Consider the following 17486-nt stretch of genomic DNA (forward strand, 5'->3'; position numbering starts at 1 on the left):
ACACTTACCCAAGAAGGAAGGAGCTCTGGGGTTTTTTCACTTTTAATGGATGTGTGTACCAGCCATGTGTATAAACATCGCTCAGACAAACGCCTCTGTACCCAGGCACCAGGAATTCCAGGCCCTCATTTATAATTAGCTGACATGGAAAGAGTGCAAGACATTTCCAAGCTTCTCTATCTCAGATCTTCCATGATCTCTGTGAGGGATCCAACAGGAAAAGCATTCCTTGTGTTGCTCGGTGCATAGCCCGGCCTACACCTCCCTATTGGAAATGTCACTTTCAGCATTTTCAATGTAACTTGAGCCATTAGACACCACAGCAAATCTTCCCTAGCCTCTATAGATATCCCAACACTCTCACATACCACATCTCATTTGCTACTTTCCTTTCTTCTTCTTTTTTTTTTGTTTTTCTCTCGCCCAACTCCGGCTTTGTCTAAAGAACTTGTGTTCCCTTAGAACTTTGACCTTCTTATCTTCATCGACCAGCTGGCTGAAATATATGTTTACCAGTCCCCACGGCAGCAGTCATGGAAACCAAACTACAAAGAAGGAAACTCAGTCTTAAAGCCTTCAAGCTAACAATTGGGCATCCCAGTGGAAAGTCGCTTGGAAGGAAGACATGACAAAAATATCCTTTTGCCAACTGACATGATGCACCCCAACTGCTTGAAACGTCGGATTCCTATAACGACTCTTTTATCACCTTGTAAAATTGTTTCCAAAACATTTCTGTAAATCTCACGCCCCATAGCAGGGCAGGTTATCAGGATTTCCCCACATGAGTGCTGGAAGATCAATTAGAGGCAAAGTTCCCAATTATTTATCTACTTATTGATCTCTGTTTGAAATACATTTAACAATATGAGGAGAGGCTCACGTTCTTCTTTATGATTGACAGAAGCACTGCTGCGACTTGCACCGCCCCACCAAGTAAGCCCCTCCCCTTCTATTCTTCCAATACCCAAAAACACACAGACACCAGTCTGTTATTATTATTATTAACATTCATTTATAAAGCGCCAACATATCCCGCAGCGCTGTACAATAAGTGGGTTTCATACATTGGACATACAGAGTAACATATAAAGCAATCAATAACCGAGGTGAAGAGAGCCCTGCCCAAAAGAGCTTACAATCTACAAGGAGAAAGGATTGAGACACAAGGGGGCACATTTACTAATCCACGAATCCGAATCCCGAACGGCAAAAATTCGTATTGGAAACGAAAATTTCTAAAACTTTTTTATCGCCGTTGCAACTTTTACGTATTTTTCACGACTTTTCGTTGCAAATTTTTTGTATTGAACGATCGTAAACGCCGGGAAAACCTTTCTGACTTTGATCCTTCAGTGCATGTCTGCATGGGCTCGATCAGTGCACTTGCGCACGAAAGAACGTTCGTTGTGCAACGAACGTTCTTTCGTTCAATCCGAAAATTTCGGTAAGGTGACGAAAAGTCAGGGAAAATAGAAAAAGTCGTGACGGCGACGAAAAAGTCGTAAAAATACCGATCATTACGAAAAAAACGAATTTGGACGCCTTCGGAGCGTTCGTGGATTAGTAAATGTGCCCCAAGGTGTGGGAATGTCTGTGGGAACATTTCTTATATCCAGTGAAGTTTTAATTCAAAATGTAACATCAGGAACAAATGAGCATATCATAAACATATCATAACATAACATGAATGTTTGTATAACAAACAATTAACTCTTGAACAACCATGTACCGTAACAACCCTATAACTGCACAACGCAACTAGCGCTGCCAGCTGCCACTCTAGCCTGGAACCACCTACTCCCCAACTAAATTCCCTTCCTAACATAACCATTGCTTCCATTATGTAACCACCCCACCACAAATACTTCGTCACCAACATTATATAGGGAGGGAGGGTAGGCACTTTCCTGTGCTGCCTAAGCTGGAATGGGAAGCGGGAAAAGATTTCTATCTAGTTTTATACCCTGATGACGTCCCTGGCCCACGACATCCAAAACCACCAATCCCCACCAACTAGGAGTGGCTTCACAACCAAATTCCCCCAGGGTCTGTCATGCCCCTGCTTCCCTACACTCCATTATGGGTCACCGAGTTACTGGAACTCATTTCAGCTGTTGATTCTATTGAATCTCTAATTCTCTCTAGATTAATAAATTAATCTGCCAAGAAATGCTATCCCTCTGTAACTGAATCAGTTTTAGCATTACTGGGCTTAGGGAATATGTACACATTGGTTTCTGACTTGTTTGGCTACACAAGTCTAGCCCCCAAGACAGTTAAATAATACTTCTCAGTAGTATGGGAAAATGTTAAAAGGAAACAGCAAAATGTATGATGCGTTTTGCTTTCCTTAGCTTCCATAATAAAGTCACTAACAGCTTCCAGATATTTCCCTGTCTTCAACAATCATTTTGTGCTCTTAATCCAAATTGTGCTTACTCAAGGTTCCCTGTCACTCTTACGCTGGCCAAACACGCCCCGATATTATTGTACAAAACCTCGTTATTTGCTTGTGTATGGGGCCAATGGGATTTAAAAATCCATTTGAACAAGATCTGCATTGGCTCATTGATGCGATCCTTGTCCTGACAGCCTGTATTACCATGATCTGATTGGCCCAAGTGCCAATATCGTCCACCTCAAGGTGGCCATATCAGGGAAATGTTTGATATTCCTGTCCCAATATACCAGCAGGGGAACCAATGTAGGGACATGTTAGTATTATCATTTCACTGGTAAATTCCTGTTCAAAACCAAAACTTTTTAAAACATCTGATTTGCTGTTGTGTCACAACTGAACCTTTGCTATTATTTTGGAAATCCAAAGTCTGTTTTGAAAATGAAACCTATGAAATATGTATTGCCTTGGGCAGGATTTGCCTTAAACCCAAAGACAGGCCAGCTTCTAAACCTGCCGAATTTGTGGAGTAACTTAAAATGACTAAACCTTTAGGAACTCAAGGAAAATAAAGTGAAGTGCACACATAACAACACTGCTTATCAGTCAGGACCCCCCTGGAAGGAATTTGCCCCCTCTGATGCTCAATGAAGAATGCATTAGAGCAGGGGTCCCCAACCTTTCTTACTTGTGAGCCACAGTCAAATGTAAAAACACTTGGAGAGCAACACAAACATCATAAACATTCATGGAGGAGCCAAATAAGGGCTAAGATTGGCTATTAGGGGCCTCTATGCACCCTATCAGCTTACAGGGGGCTTTATTTGGTAGGAAATCTTGTTTTTATTCAACCAAAACTTGCCCCCAAGTCAGGAATTCAAAAATAACTCCCTGGTTTGGGGGCACTGAGAGCAACATCCAAGGGGTTGGGGAGCAACATGTTGCTCACGAGCCACTGGTTGGGGATCACTGCATTAGAGCCACCAATGGTTAAACTTGATGAACATGTGTATCTTTTTATCTAACGTCACTATTATGCTATGAAAAAAGTCAACTAAAAAATGCATTAAACCCCCATAAATGTTGGCATTTCCCTAGCCCTTGCAGCAGGTCAGATACCCACTAGAAAAGTGGGTACCATGAGGGTTGTGGGTAGGATTTTTGGGTGTGAGTATAGACGGGTCATGTGTCTTACCCATATTTCTTATCGTATATGATATTAACTATATTATCTTTATTTTACCTATTTTAGCAACCAACTATTTGTCTAGCAACCAACTGTCTCAGACAATTATCAGCAGTACTAAGAACAAACAACACCACACACCCAGCAGTTATTGCTTACAGTACAGCCATACATACCAACCTTGATACAACTCTATATAGTTATAGATAGTATGTTACCTTGGAAAAAACCTAGGAGCAGTGAGGCAGGGTTATATCAGGCTATGAGATGTGTACATAGTTACTTATAATCTTGCATTGCAGACATTCTTTTCCATTCAAGTTCTCTTGATTAGATTCCCATTATTCCTATCATGAGCTCTGCTTATTTTTAGAGTGCCACGGCCGGGACGCAATACAGTCAACCGGTGTTGCCTGAGCTGAAAGGAATGTGTCTGTGCTTTACTGTATCTCTTACTTAATTATTAAATGAGGGACTGTTTGCTGAGCTGATTTCCAGACAAATACACAAATGGGTGTCAGGGTGAGTGTATCAGCTGTACATACGTGGCAAGTCATCAACCAGCCAAACCATCTACCAGTAATTTGGCCAATACTATGTAAAGTATGTAACAAATAATGGGATGGGGGTACTTGGTATAAAATTGGAGTGTTGGAGTGTTGGTATGTTAGAGCCCATAAACTTACCACTTGAGCCCCTGGTCATGGTTATTTCTGTTGTGCTCTACATCTTCAACTGGACTGAAATTCCAGCACAACACACTGAGCATAGTACTGAGATGGGCAAGGGAGGCATTTATGTTATATCTGCCAGAAGCTTGCTGTAAGGCTTTTGTGTTCCCCAGGGCTCTTACCGTGAATGTCTTGAATGTTGGCACCCAACCCATATCCCCTTCCACCTTTATGCAGCTCTTTGAAGCACCTGTTTTTTCGCCCGCTCTACAGAGCAGCCAGTGAAAATAAAATATCATTACTTATCTGCCCCAACCACAACCTAACTATGCCAAAACTCTGCCTATAATCTCCCAAAACCCCACTCAGCAATCCCCACCCATTTCTTAACTCATGAATCCCTCTTTTCCATTTTGGGTTTCCTCTCTGCCACAGGGAGTACTTTAGTCTGGCCTAGTTCATTGACATGCCTGTCCCCCTTAAAGATCTTACCTGTGCACCATATTTTCTGTTCGTTGCTAAGTTTTAGTTTATTATTTTCCTTGAATTGCTACTTCTGTCCTGACCCAGCTTCTTCTCATTTCTTGCTGCCCTGCAAATCTTACCAGGCTTTCTTCCCCTTTGGTAATAATCTGCCTGCCCTATTCCCCTGCCTGGACTCTGACTTTATTATCTTTACCTCTCTGGAATCTGCTGCCTGATATTGAGACTTCCCTGAGGACAACCCAAGAACCTTTATGTCTATCACTAGAGGTCCAGGGGGACTACCTTCTACATCATGCTCATCCTACCCAAAGTCTTCTCCTTTCGTCTAGCTTTGATCAGGTCAGTCCTATTTCATGGGCCCTGCCCAGCTTCTAGGCCATTGCTTGGCTTTCCAACGATCACACTATATAAGGCTCACAACATTAGTGCTCCATATATGGCCTTCCCTTGGAACAACTATATGTATATGGGTGAGTGGTAAGAAAAATCTAGAACTCCTTATGTCTATGCTTCAGTCCATTAGTATCAAGTTGGACGGCATAGTTGGACACTTGGGCAGCAACTTTTCTGTATATGGATATAATACATTTTATACAGCTTGTCAAAAAGACAAAAGAGGTGCCCGTCTAAATGCCAGTTCTAAGATAACATGGACCTGGGCAATATATGAGGCTAACAGGTGCAAAGTTAGTACCAGGAGTAGTAACACATATTGTGTAGCTTGCCAACTATGCTTATTATGTCACTCTGTACATAACTACTATTGTGCTAGTGTTACCGGGAGTGGCGGATTCCCTAGTAATTACAGCAAAATAGGTAACTGATATTAGCATTATAATAGGGAGGAAATATTGCTGCACTGGAGCCTAAACAAGCAACAATGGGTTGGACTGTGAGTGGCCCTGGTGAAACAATGGAGTGTGTATATAAATAAGCCAAGGTTCAGCGACACACCAGCACAAACGTTTTCTTGCGGAAGCAGATTATTAAAGTATCTATTTAATTTCAGAACGATTCTGTTAAACTAGAACATAGTTAACCCTTTAATGGCAAGAAATAAACAATATAAATATCTGAATGCTTAACTCTATCTGTCTATACACGGTTACTGCAGAAAAATGTGTTATAAGCAATACTATAGTGCATTAAAATGATAACAGGTGGGACTTCCAGATGCCCATAAACCTGGCCTTGATCCCTATACAGGCTAACTCACTGCTTGTGATAAAGCTCTGTGTACTAAAAGGGATTTTGAGAAGTAGACACTTCTTTCTGTATTAAAGTATAAAATACTATATAGAGTATAATACAAAGAAAAGTGAAGAGAGTAGTGCATGGCCCTTACAGATTTGTATGGATGTGCTAACTAGGGTTGGTACATTTCCCTGTCTGTAATTCCAGGCAGGGGCGGTGTGTGATGTCACTGGGTGGGGCAATGATGTCACTTATGATGGGCTATGATGTAGTGATCGGTGATCGGCTAATTTGGAAGGAAGAATTTACATAGTTAAATAGTTATGTTGGTTTGAAAAAAGAGTCCATCAAGTTCAACCCTTCCAAGTGAACCCGGCACACGCAAACCCATACTGACCTATCTATCCACTCACATACAGACCCATACTGACCTATCTATCCACTCACATACAGACCCATACTGAACTATCCACTCACATACAGACCCATACTGACCTATCTATACACTCACATACAGACCCACACTGACCTATCTATCCACTCACATACAGACCCACACTGACCTATCTATCCACTCACATACAGACCCACACTGACCTATCTATCCACTCACATACAGACCCACACTGACCTATCCACTCACATACAGACCCACACTGACCTATCCACTCACATACAGACCCACACTGACCTATCTATAAACTCACATACAGACCCACACTGACCTATCTATCCACTCACATACAGACCCACACTGACCTATCTATCCACTCACATACAGACCCATACTGACCTATCTATCCACTCACATACAGACCCACACTGACCTATCTATACACTCCCATACAGACCCATACTGACCTATCTATCCACTCACATACAGACCCACACTGACCTATCTATACACTCACATACAGACCCACACTGACCTATCTATACACTCCCATACAGACCCATACTGACCTATCTATCCACTCACATACAGACCCATACTGACCTATCTATACACTCCCATACAGACCCATACTGACCTATCTATCCACTCACATACAGACCCATACTGACCTATCTATCCACTCACATACAGACCCACACTGACCTATCTATCCACTCACATACAGACCCACACTGACCTATCTATCCACTCACATACAGACCCACACTGACCTATCTATCCACTCACATACAGACCCACACTGACCTATCCACTCACATACAGACCCACACTGACCTATCTATAAACTCACATACAGACCCACACTGACCTATCTATCCCCTCACATACAGACCCACACTGACCTATCCACTCACATACAGACCCACACTGACCTATCCACTCACATACAGACCCACACTGACCTATCCACTCACATACAGACCCACACTGACCTATCTATAAACTCACATACAGACCCATACTGACCTATCTATCCACTCACATACAGACCCACACTGACCTATCCACTCACATACAGACCCACACTGACCTATCCACTCACATACAGACCCACACTGACCTATCTACTCACATACAGACCCACACTGACCTATCCACTCACATACAGACCCACACTGACCTATCCACTCACATACAGACCCATACTGACCTATCTATAAACTCACATACAGACCCATACTGACCTATCTATCCACTCACATACAGACCCACACTGACCTATCTATCCACTCACATACAGACCCACACTGACCTATCTATCCACTCACATACAGACCCACACTGACCTATCTATCCACTCACATACAGACCCACACTGACCTATCTATCCACTCACATACAGACCCACACTGACCTATCCACTCACATACAGACCCACACTGACCTATCCACTCACATACAGACCCACACTGACCTATCTATAAACTCACATACAGACCCACACTGACCTATCTATCCACTCACATACAGACCCACACTGACCTATCCACTCACATACAGACCCACACTGACCTATCTATCCACTCACATACAGACCCACACTGACCTATCTATCCACTCACATACAGACCCACACTGACCTATCTATCCACTCACATACAGACCCACACTGACCTATCCACTCACATACAGACCCACACTGACCTATCTATAAACTCACATACAGACCCACACTGACCTATCTATCCACTCACATACAGACCCACACTGACCTATCCACTCACATACAGACCCACACTGACCTATCCACTCACATACAGACCCACACTGACCTATCCACTCACATACAGACCCACACTGACCTATCCACTCACATACAGACCCACACTGACCTATCTATAAACTCACATACAGACCCACACTGACCTATCTATCCACTCACATACAGACCCACACTGACCTATCTATCCACTCACATACAGACCCATACTGACCTATCTATCCACTCACATACAGACCCATACTGACCTATCTATCCACTCACATACAGACCCACACTGACCTATCTATCCACTCACATACAGACCCACACTGACCTATCTATCCACTCACATACAGACCCACACTGACCTATCTATCCACTCACATACAGATTCACACTGACCTATCTATCCACTCACATACAGACCCACACTGACCTATCTATCCACTCACATACAGACCCACACTGACCTATCTATCCACTCACATACAGACCCACACTGACCTATCTATCCACTCACATACAGACCCACACTGACCTATCTATCCACTCACATACAGATTCACACTGACCTATCTATACACTCCCATACAGACCCATACTGACCTATCCATCCACTCACATACAGACCCACACTGACCTATCTATCCACTCACATACAGACCTATACTGACCTATCTATCCACTCACATACAGACCCACACTGACCTATCTATCCACTCACATACAGACCCACACTGACCTATCTATCCACTCACATACAGACCCACACTGACCTATCTATCCACTCACATACAGATTCACACTGACCTATCTATACACTCCCATACAGACCCATACTGACCTATCCATCCACTCACATACAGACCCACACTGACCTATCTATCCACTCACATACAGACCTATACTGACCTATCTATCCACTCACATACAGACCCATACTGACCTATCTATACACTCCCATACAGACCCATACTGACCTATCTATCCACTCACATACAGACCCATACTGACCTATCTATCCACTCCCATACAGACCCATACTGACCTATCTATCCACTCACATACAGACCCATACTGACCTATCTATCCACTCACATACAGATTCACACTGACCTATCTATCCACTCACATACAGACCCATACTGACCTATCTATCCACTCACATACAGACCCACACTGACCTATCTATCCACTCACATACAGACCCATACTGACCTATCTATCCACTCACATACAGACCCATACTGACCTATCTATCCACTCACATACAGACCCATACTGACCTATCTATCCACTCCCATACAGACCCATACTGACCTATCTATCCACTCACATACAGACCCACACTGACCTATCTATCCACTCACATACAGACCCATACTGACCTATCTATCCACTCACATACAGACCCACACTGACCTATCTATCCACTCACATACAGACCCATACTGACCTATCTATCCACTCACATACAGACCCATACTGACCTATCTATCCACTCACATACAGACCCACACTGACCTATCTATCCACTCACATACAGACCCATACTGACCTATCTATCCACTCACATACAGACCCACACTGACCTATCTATCCACTCACATACAGACCCACACTGACCTATCTATCCACTCACATACAGACCCATACTGACCTATCTATACACTCACATACATAAACTATATATACAATCACTAATACTAACTGTAGATATTAGTATCACAATAGCCTTGGATATTCTGATTGATCAAGAACTCATCCAGGCCCCTCTTATAGGCACTAACAGAATCTGCCATTACCCCATCACTAGGAAGGGCATTCCCCAACCTCCCTGCCCTCACTGTGAAAAACCCCCTACGCTGCTTAAAGGAAAAATACTAAATGGGTTGCAGGATAGGGCAATTATTGGGGCAGGGTAGAATAGATTTTTTACTTAAAAATTTTTAGTGTTACTTTTCCTTCAAATGGAAGCTCCGTTTCTCTAATCTAAAGGGGGGCCTCTGGTGCTCTGATCTTTTTTATGGGAAAAAATAACACCCCCTATCTGCCTATAATCCCCTCTAATATACTTGTTCACTAGGGTTGCCACCTGCCCAGTTTTCACCTGGACGGCCTGGTTCTCGGAAGGACTGTCTGGGTCAAACTGGGGCAGGTGGCAACCCTAATGCTAACTAAAAATAAAGAAAAGAACAGACAAAACCAACAGGATCCAAACACAAAGGTCAACTGACAAATGGCCAACAGTATAAAGCACTGTGTAATACTGAGAAGCTATGTGCAAAAAGGAAGGCTATCTTGGCTTTGTCTGGCTATTTGATCTATGACTACTGCTGCCTTGGCTTTCTCTAGGTATCACTAGCAGAACTTTATCTTCTGAGCCCAAGAGGGCCCTAGTGATTGAGGAATTCAGGAAGAATCTCAAGCCACTTCAAGTTGGGGGCATTGTAGGGAAAAAAGTACTAGAAGAGCGTTTTGGACAATTTGCCTTAATGTTTTGTTTATTGTAACAAGAGCTGGGTGATCCCAGGTTCAGAGTTTAGGGTAGGGCACAGAGGGCATTTGCCTTGGGCCAGAAGCATCACAGGGAAGAAAAATCTATATAAAAACTATTGTATTATGTGAAATGTATAAGGGGGGACTGTGGTGTAACAACAGCTGGAGGGTGGCATGTTGGGTATCCTCCCCTGTCCAATGGGCTTCCAACCTTCATACGTTGGTCCCACCATCTTCTGTAATTCCAGCCCCTTCCTCTGATTACTGATCTGTGTTTTTTTGGAAATTAACATCGTTTCCAAACACAGGAAATTTCATAGAAGGCTGAAAAGAGAAATAAACAACTGAAGAACCGGGCAGGTTAGAGGTGGCTTTGTGGGTTTGCGAATATTCACTGAGGAGGAAATGTGTGCGTTCCCAAGGGCTCTGTAACCGAACAAACAATATACTCAGTCAGCTCACAGGCCTCCTCCTAAAGGGACACAAACACTCTTAAAAATAACTGTCCAGAGGCCTTGATTTGCCGGATAGCTCAGTATCTGAAATTAGAGAATGTTCTATTACTATTATTTATTATTATATAAATGGCACAGCACATTTACAGTCAGTTTGCAGGGATGGCTTCTCATTCCCATCACTCCCTGCCCCAGTGGAGCTTACAATCTAAGGTCCCTATCACATTCCCATCAGCCCCTGCCCCAGTGGAGCTTACAATCTAAGGTCCCTATCACATTCCCATCAGTCCCTGCCCCAGTGGAGCTTACAATCTAAGGTCCCTATCCCATTCCCATCAGTCCCTGCCCCAGTGAGCTTACAATCTAAGGTCCCTATCCCATTCCCATCAGTCCCTGCCCCAGTGGAGCTTACAATCTAAGGTCCCTATCACATTCCCATCAGTCCCTGCCCCAGTGGAGCTTACAATCTAAGGTCCCTATCACATTCCCATCAGTCCCTGCCTCAGTGGAGCTTACAATCTAAGGTCCCTATCACATTCCCATCAGTCCCTGCCCCAGTGGAGCTTACAATCTAAGGTCCCTATCACATTCCCATCAGTCCCTGCCTCAGTGGAGCTTACAATCTAAGGTCCCTATCACATTCCTATCAGTCCCTGCCCCAGTGAGCTTACAATCTAAGGTCCCTATCCCATTCCCATCAGTCCCTGCCCCAGTGGAGCTTACAATCTAAGGTCCCTATCCCATTCCCATCAGTCCCTGCCCCAGTGAGCTTACAATCTAAGGTCCCTATCCCATTCCCATCAGTCCCTGCCCCAGTGGAGCTTACAATCTAAGGTCCCTATCACATTCCCATCAGTCCCTGCCCCAGTGGAGCTTACAATCTAAGGTCCCTATCACATTCCCATCAGTCCCTGCCTCAGTGGAGCTTACAATCTAAGGTCCCTATCACATTCCCATCAGTCCCTGCCCCAGTGGAGCTTACAATCTAAGGTCCCTATCACATTCCTATCAGTCCCTGCCCCAGTGAGCTTACAATCTAAGGTCCCTATCACATTCCCATCAGTCCCTGTCCCAGTGGAGCTTACAGACTAAGGTCCCTATCACATTCCCATCAGTCCCTGCCCGAGTGAGCTTACAATCTAAGGTCCCTATCCCATTCCCATCAGTCCCTGCTCCAGTGGAGCTTACAATCTAAGGTCCCTATCACATTCCCATCAGTCCCTGCCCCAGTGGAGCTTACAATCTAAGGTCCCTATCACATTCCCATCAGTCCCTGCCCCAGTGAGCTTACAATCTAAGGTCCCTATCACATTCCCATCAGTCCCTGTGCCAGTGGAGCTTACAGTCTAAGGTCCCTATCCCATTCCCATCAGTCCCTGCCCCAGTGGAGCTTACAGTCTAAGGTCCCTATCACATTCCCATCAGTCCCTGCCCCAGTGAGCTTACAGACTAAGGTCCCTATCCCATTCCCATCAGTCCCTGCCCCAGTGAGCTTACAATCTAAGGTCCCTATCCCATTCCCATCAGTCCCTGCCCCAGTGGAGCTTACAATCTAAGGTCCCTATCCCATTCCCAACAGTCCCTGCCCCAGTGAGCTTACAATCTAAGGTCCCTATCACATTCCCATCAGTCCCTGCCCCAGTGAGCTTACAATCTAAGGTCCCTATCACATTCCCATCAGTCCCTGCCCCAGTGGAGCTTACAGACTAAGGTCCCTATCCCATTTATGCAGCACCCTAAAAGATCATTAATTCCAATTAATAATCAATTAAGTCTGTTTTTGTATCATAGAAGGAAACAAGTACTCAGGTAACCCATGCAGTGTCCTGGTCCGGATCAAACAAAGGATCCCAGCAGTAATGCTAACTATGGAGCGACTGTGCCGCCAACACGTATTATTGGTCTATTTTAATGTATGCAATATAAGTGAGAGGAAATAGCCTTTTGTTTACTGTAAATGGATTCAGTCAGGCAAGAAAACATGAAATGCACACTAAGCACTGCAGCTAAATAAACCATAATAAATCACACTCTGGTTCAGTGGCTGGGCAAACTTTGGAGCAGTAATTCAGACCCAGCTACGTCGGGTTGTTTTTGCCCATGCCCAGGGTGCCTTAATCTGGTCAGTTATCACTTTAAGACAAGTATAACTTTAACAAGAGTTTTGACCTTTCGTTATGTTTTTATTTCAAACAACAGGTGCACTGTTTCATTTTGTTGGATTGTGTTCAAGTCAGGTTGAGGTACGTTAAAGGAGAAGTAAACCTCAACAAAGAATTAGGTAAGGAATACTATTATGTATGTATGTTTTGGGGTTCTGTACCAGCCCAAGGCACCCACAGCCCTTTAGCAGGGAAGATCTGTGCCCCCAAAGATGCCCCAGTAGCCCCCCATCTTCTTTTCTGCTGATTCCCTGCCCATACTCTGTGCTGCTGGCACTTACCTTTATTATTATTATTATTATTATTATTATTATTATTATTATTATTAACATTTATTTATAAAGCGCCAACATATTCCGCAGCGCTGTACAATAAGTGGGTTACATACATTGGACATACAGAGTAACATATAAAGCAATCAATAACCTGAGCTAAGAGTCACAATATACTGTGTATATAGAAGTTAAAATAAATGATACAAGGCTGTTTAGTAATGAATTAAGATTTATGTGGAATCATTGTGCAACAGAGCAGCCCAGAGTCCACTGAGCATGTGCAGTGCCACTGACACACAAATCAGAAGATGAGCAGCTTCTGTGGACAACTATGAAGGCCTGGATCATTACTGTTATAGGGCTACTGAACCTCTGTGCTGGTACGGTAAATTCAGTATATGAAATACAGCATTTCTTACCATATTGATGTTTAGACCTTAGTGCACCTTTAAGGCAACTTTTTGACAACAGCAACAAATAAAAACTCAAGAAAATAAGAGTGAATGGTACCTGATAGTGACCCTGTGACTACATTACAGTAGAGTAAGCAGTGATGCGCAGATAACCTGCTTTGAATAATGTTGTGGTGCATGCCCTCACCTTGCTGCTTCTCCCACTCTCAGCGCCAGCACCCATGACCTTGTTCCTTTAATTGGCTACCAGACAAAGGGAACACCTGTTTGTGGCACTATGAGCAGTTAAACTGGCGGCCTGGCACGTGTGCACTAACCTATTTATCCTGCCACGCTACAAACGATCATGTCTTAACATCAAAACAAGGAAGCTTGTGGTTGATACTCGGTTACAGCAGGAACCATAGGCCTCCCACATAGCTTCGCTTTATATTATGTCGTTTTGCTGGGAGAAACTACATTATGCCTGCTTACTGCATGATCTGTATAATTCAACACGTCAGTAGTTGCCTATAATTTTTCTATAAAGGCAACATTCAAAACTGTCAGTTGAAACTGGCAATACACACTAATATACAAGCATTTCACAAAGCCACCAAATGGGCCACTCAGGTCAGGCTTAACTAATCGCTGGGTCTCTGAGCCATCAACTGCGCCTTCAGAAGACCATATCCATGGCTTGATGGGATCCTTGTCTTGATGGGATCCTTGTCTTGATGGGATCCTTGTCTTGATGGGATCCTTGTCTTGATGGGATCCTTGTCTTGATGTGGTCCTTGTCTTGATGGGATCCTTGTCTTGATGGGATCGTTGTCTTGATGGGATCCTTGTCTTGATGGGATCCTTGTCTTGATGGGAGCCTTGTCTTGATGTGGTCCTTGTCTGCTGAAGTTTTCCAGGCAGCCTGATCAATATGTGGCCAAGCTCCAGCCATATATCAGTCTAGGAGGCCCATGTTATTATTATCATTAACAATTATTTATAAAGCGCCAACATATCCCGCAGCGCTGTACAATAAGTGGGTTTCATACATTGGACATACAGAGTAACATATAAAGCAATCAATAACCAATACAAGAGGTGAAGAGGGCCCTGCCCAAAAGAGCTTGCAATCTACAAGGAGAAAGGGTTGAGAGTAGGGATGCACCGAATCCCGGATTCGGTTCGGGATTCTGTCCGAATCCAGGCTTTTTTTGAAGGATTCGGTTTCGTCAAATACCCCAGGGTGGGTTCGGGGGTTCGGCCGAAACCCAAAAAAGTGGGTTCGCTGCATCCCTAGTTGAGACACAAGGTGTGAAATAATTAACAAGACAATAATCTGCAGTCTCTCTTGGGAGTGGCCAAGTTGCATCAACAATGCATCAAAAAGTATAATAGTTTTCTATGTGCGAAAGTTACAGACAAGTGCTCAAGGGTAAGCCCCACCTTCTATCGTGACTTTAGCTAGATAACATGGAAAATCCAATGTACAATGTAGAGTATATGGTACATGCAGAATCATGTGTGGTCTGTTGTGTAGAGATTTATTGATTTCATCTTAAAGAGATACTGACACCAGAAATTAAACCATTTTTACATCCATCACAATATTGTCTTTGCATGCTATTTGAGTGGATAGGTAGGTCAGTATGGGTTTGTGTGGGCTGGGGTTTACATAGAAGGGTTGAGCTTAATGGACTCTGGTCTTTTTTCAGTCCAACTTAACTATGTAACTATATTGAAAACCTTCTGGTCTTTATTCAGGGTTAATCCCTATAACAATGCATAACACCATAAATGTTAAAGCAGTGGTTAATGGACATTTTGGGGTGAAGCTCCACTGAGACCCAAGGTTTGGCCAAGACCATGAACTCATAACAAGGTTATAGACATAAGTAAACATTTCTATGAACCCTTCAGTCATAGTTCCAAGGGTTCCAAAAATATCTAGGACACCAAATCTGTGTCCATCCCCAAATGTCACTCCATTTGACCTTTAAGTTAGACTTTAAGGTGTAGCTAAGGGAGGAAAAAGGCTCCAAACTCTCCTAACCAGATGACCCGGGTGTCAGGCTTCTTCAGAATATTAACCCTATGTCCATAATTCTCAAAGCAAATATTAAGATACCTGATAGTTCTTCTTCAGAATTGTAACTAAGTGCCTGCCAGCACTGCCTTATATCTTCACACCAACATTATTGCACATCCAAGGAATAGTAGCTAAAAGATAAGAGTAAGTAGAAGACCCACTGGGGCCTGCCAACAGGACAATCAATAAATAATGCAATAATGGATTCATTCCAGTCTTATATTTCATAACCTATTGAAGAAGAGTTGAGAAACATGAAAAAGAAGGAAGATAGTGAGACGGGGCATACGCGGTGATTGAGCTCACATTAGTTTGATCATTCCCCACAGAAGCTTTAGGAAATGACAAGTGATGAATTCATCTGAGCGCTGCCTGTTGTTTATATAAGAAACCCCCCTGAAAGTGACAAGGAGAGATTAACAGGAGGATTAATGCCCGAATGTTCTTTTCTTCTCTATTTTATTTGTAACTACCTCAGAATGAACTTCCACAGAAGCTAAACTTTCCCACCGAAACAATGTCTTCACAACCCCACGAAACCATATTCATTAACCCTGCGTGGCCCTAAGAAGGCATGGATTGACCTTACAAGAAACATCTAAAGGCTGGATAGCCACCAGAACATATCAACCCTTCCTGCCATTCCTACAAACTTCTTGTAGCTTTTAAAATGATATGAAGGTTTTGGAACAATCCCATGCTCTTTATTAGGGATATAAACATATACACTAAGCCTGAAGTTACTAGAGGAATATGAAAGAGCCCTTCTCCTATCATAATTTTTCAGCAGTATTTGCATTTATTGGTGTTGGGGGGGTTGATAAAGGGTGGGGGGTTGCCTTGGGCAGTTGTCCAGTACTGCCCTTGTGTGCTCCCCCCACCCCTCATGAATACCTCATTATAAAATACAGGTTGCATTGTATTAATAGGGCAGACACAGGTAGGGTTGCCACCTTTATGCGCTGTTCATATCAGCCTTCAGTTAAAAAGGGGGGCTTCTAGTTAAAAAGGGGGACGATCGTCAGGGAAGGAAGGGATACATAGGGATACAAGGGATACAAATTTACTTGCAACTAAATTGTTGGTAAATTTGTAATACAGTAAGCAGTCAAATACTGACTGGGAGGCAACCGTAGACACAAGGGCCATTCAACAAAGTACAGAGCAGAGCACAAATGTACAAAAAACATGGTGGTTTGGACCTTTTTTTGTCATTTGTACCCTGCGGTCAGGTGCGAATAAAACCTCTTGCATCAAATACACATCTTACTCCTCCCAATAGTTGCACTCGGCACTAGTGATGAGCGAATCCCCCGCCATAAAAACTGGCGAAACGGCAAGAAAATTCGCAAACCGCCAAAAAATTTGGGCAACGCATTTGTCGCCTGCATTTTTTTGTGTCACCTGCATTTCTTTTTGTCCCACGTGCCTACTTTGACACAACCGCACACAATTTTGACACGACCGCGCCTATTTTGATGGGGCCACACCCAATTTGATGCGACCGCGAAGTTTCA

The sequence above is a fragment of the Xenopus tropicalis genome, chromosome 1, assembly GCF_000004195.4.
Source record: "Xenopus tropicalis strain Nigerian chromosome 1, UCB_Xtro_10.0, whole genome shotgun sequence".
Classification (NCBI taxonomy): domain Eukaryota; kingdom Metazoa; phylum Chordata; class Amphibia; order Anura; family Pipidae; genus Xenopus; species Xenopus tropicalis.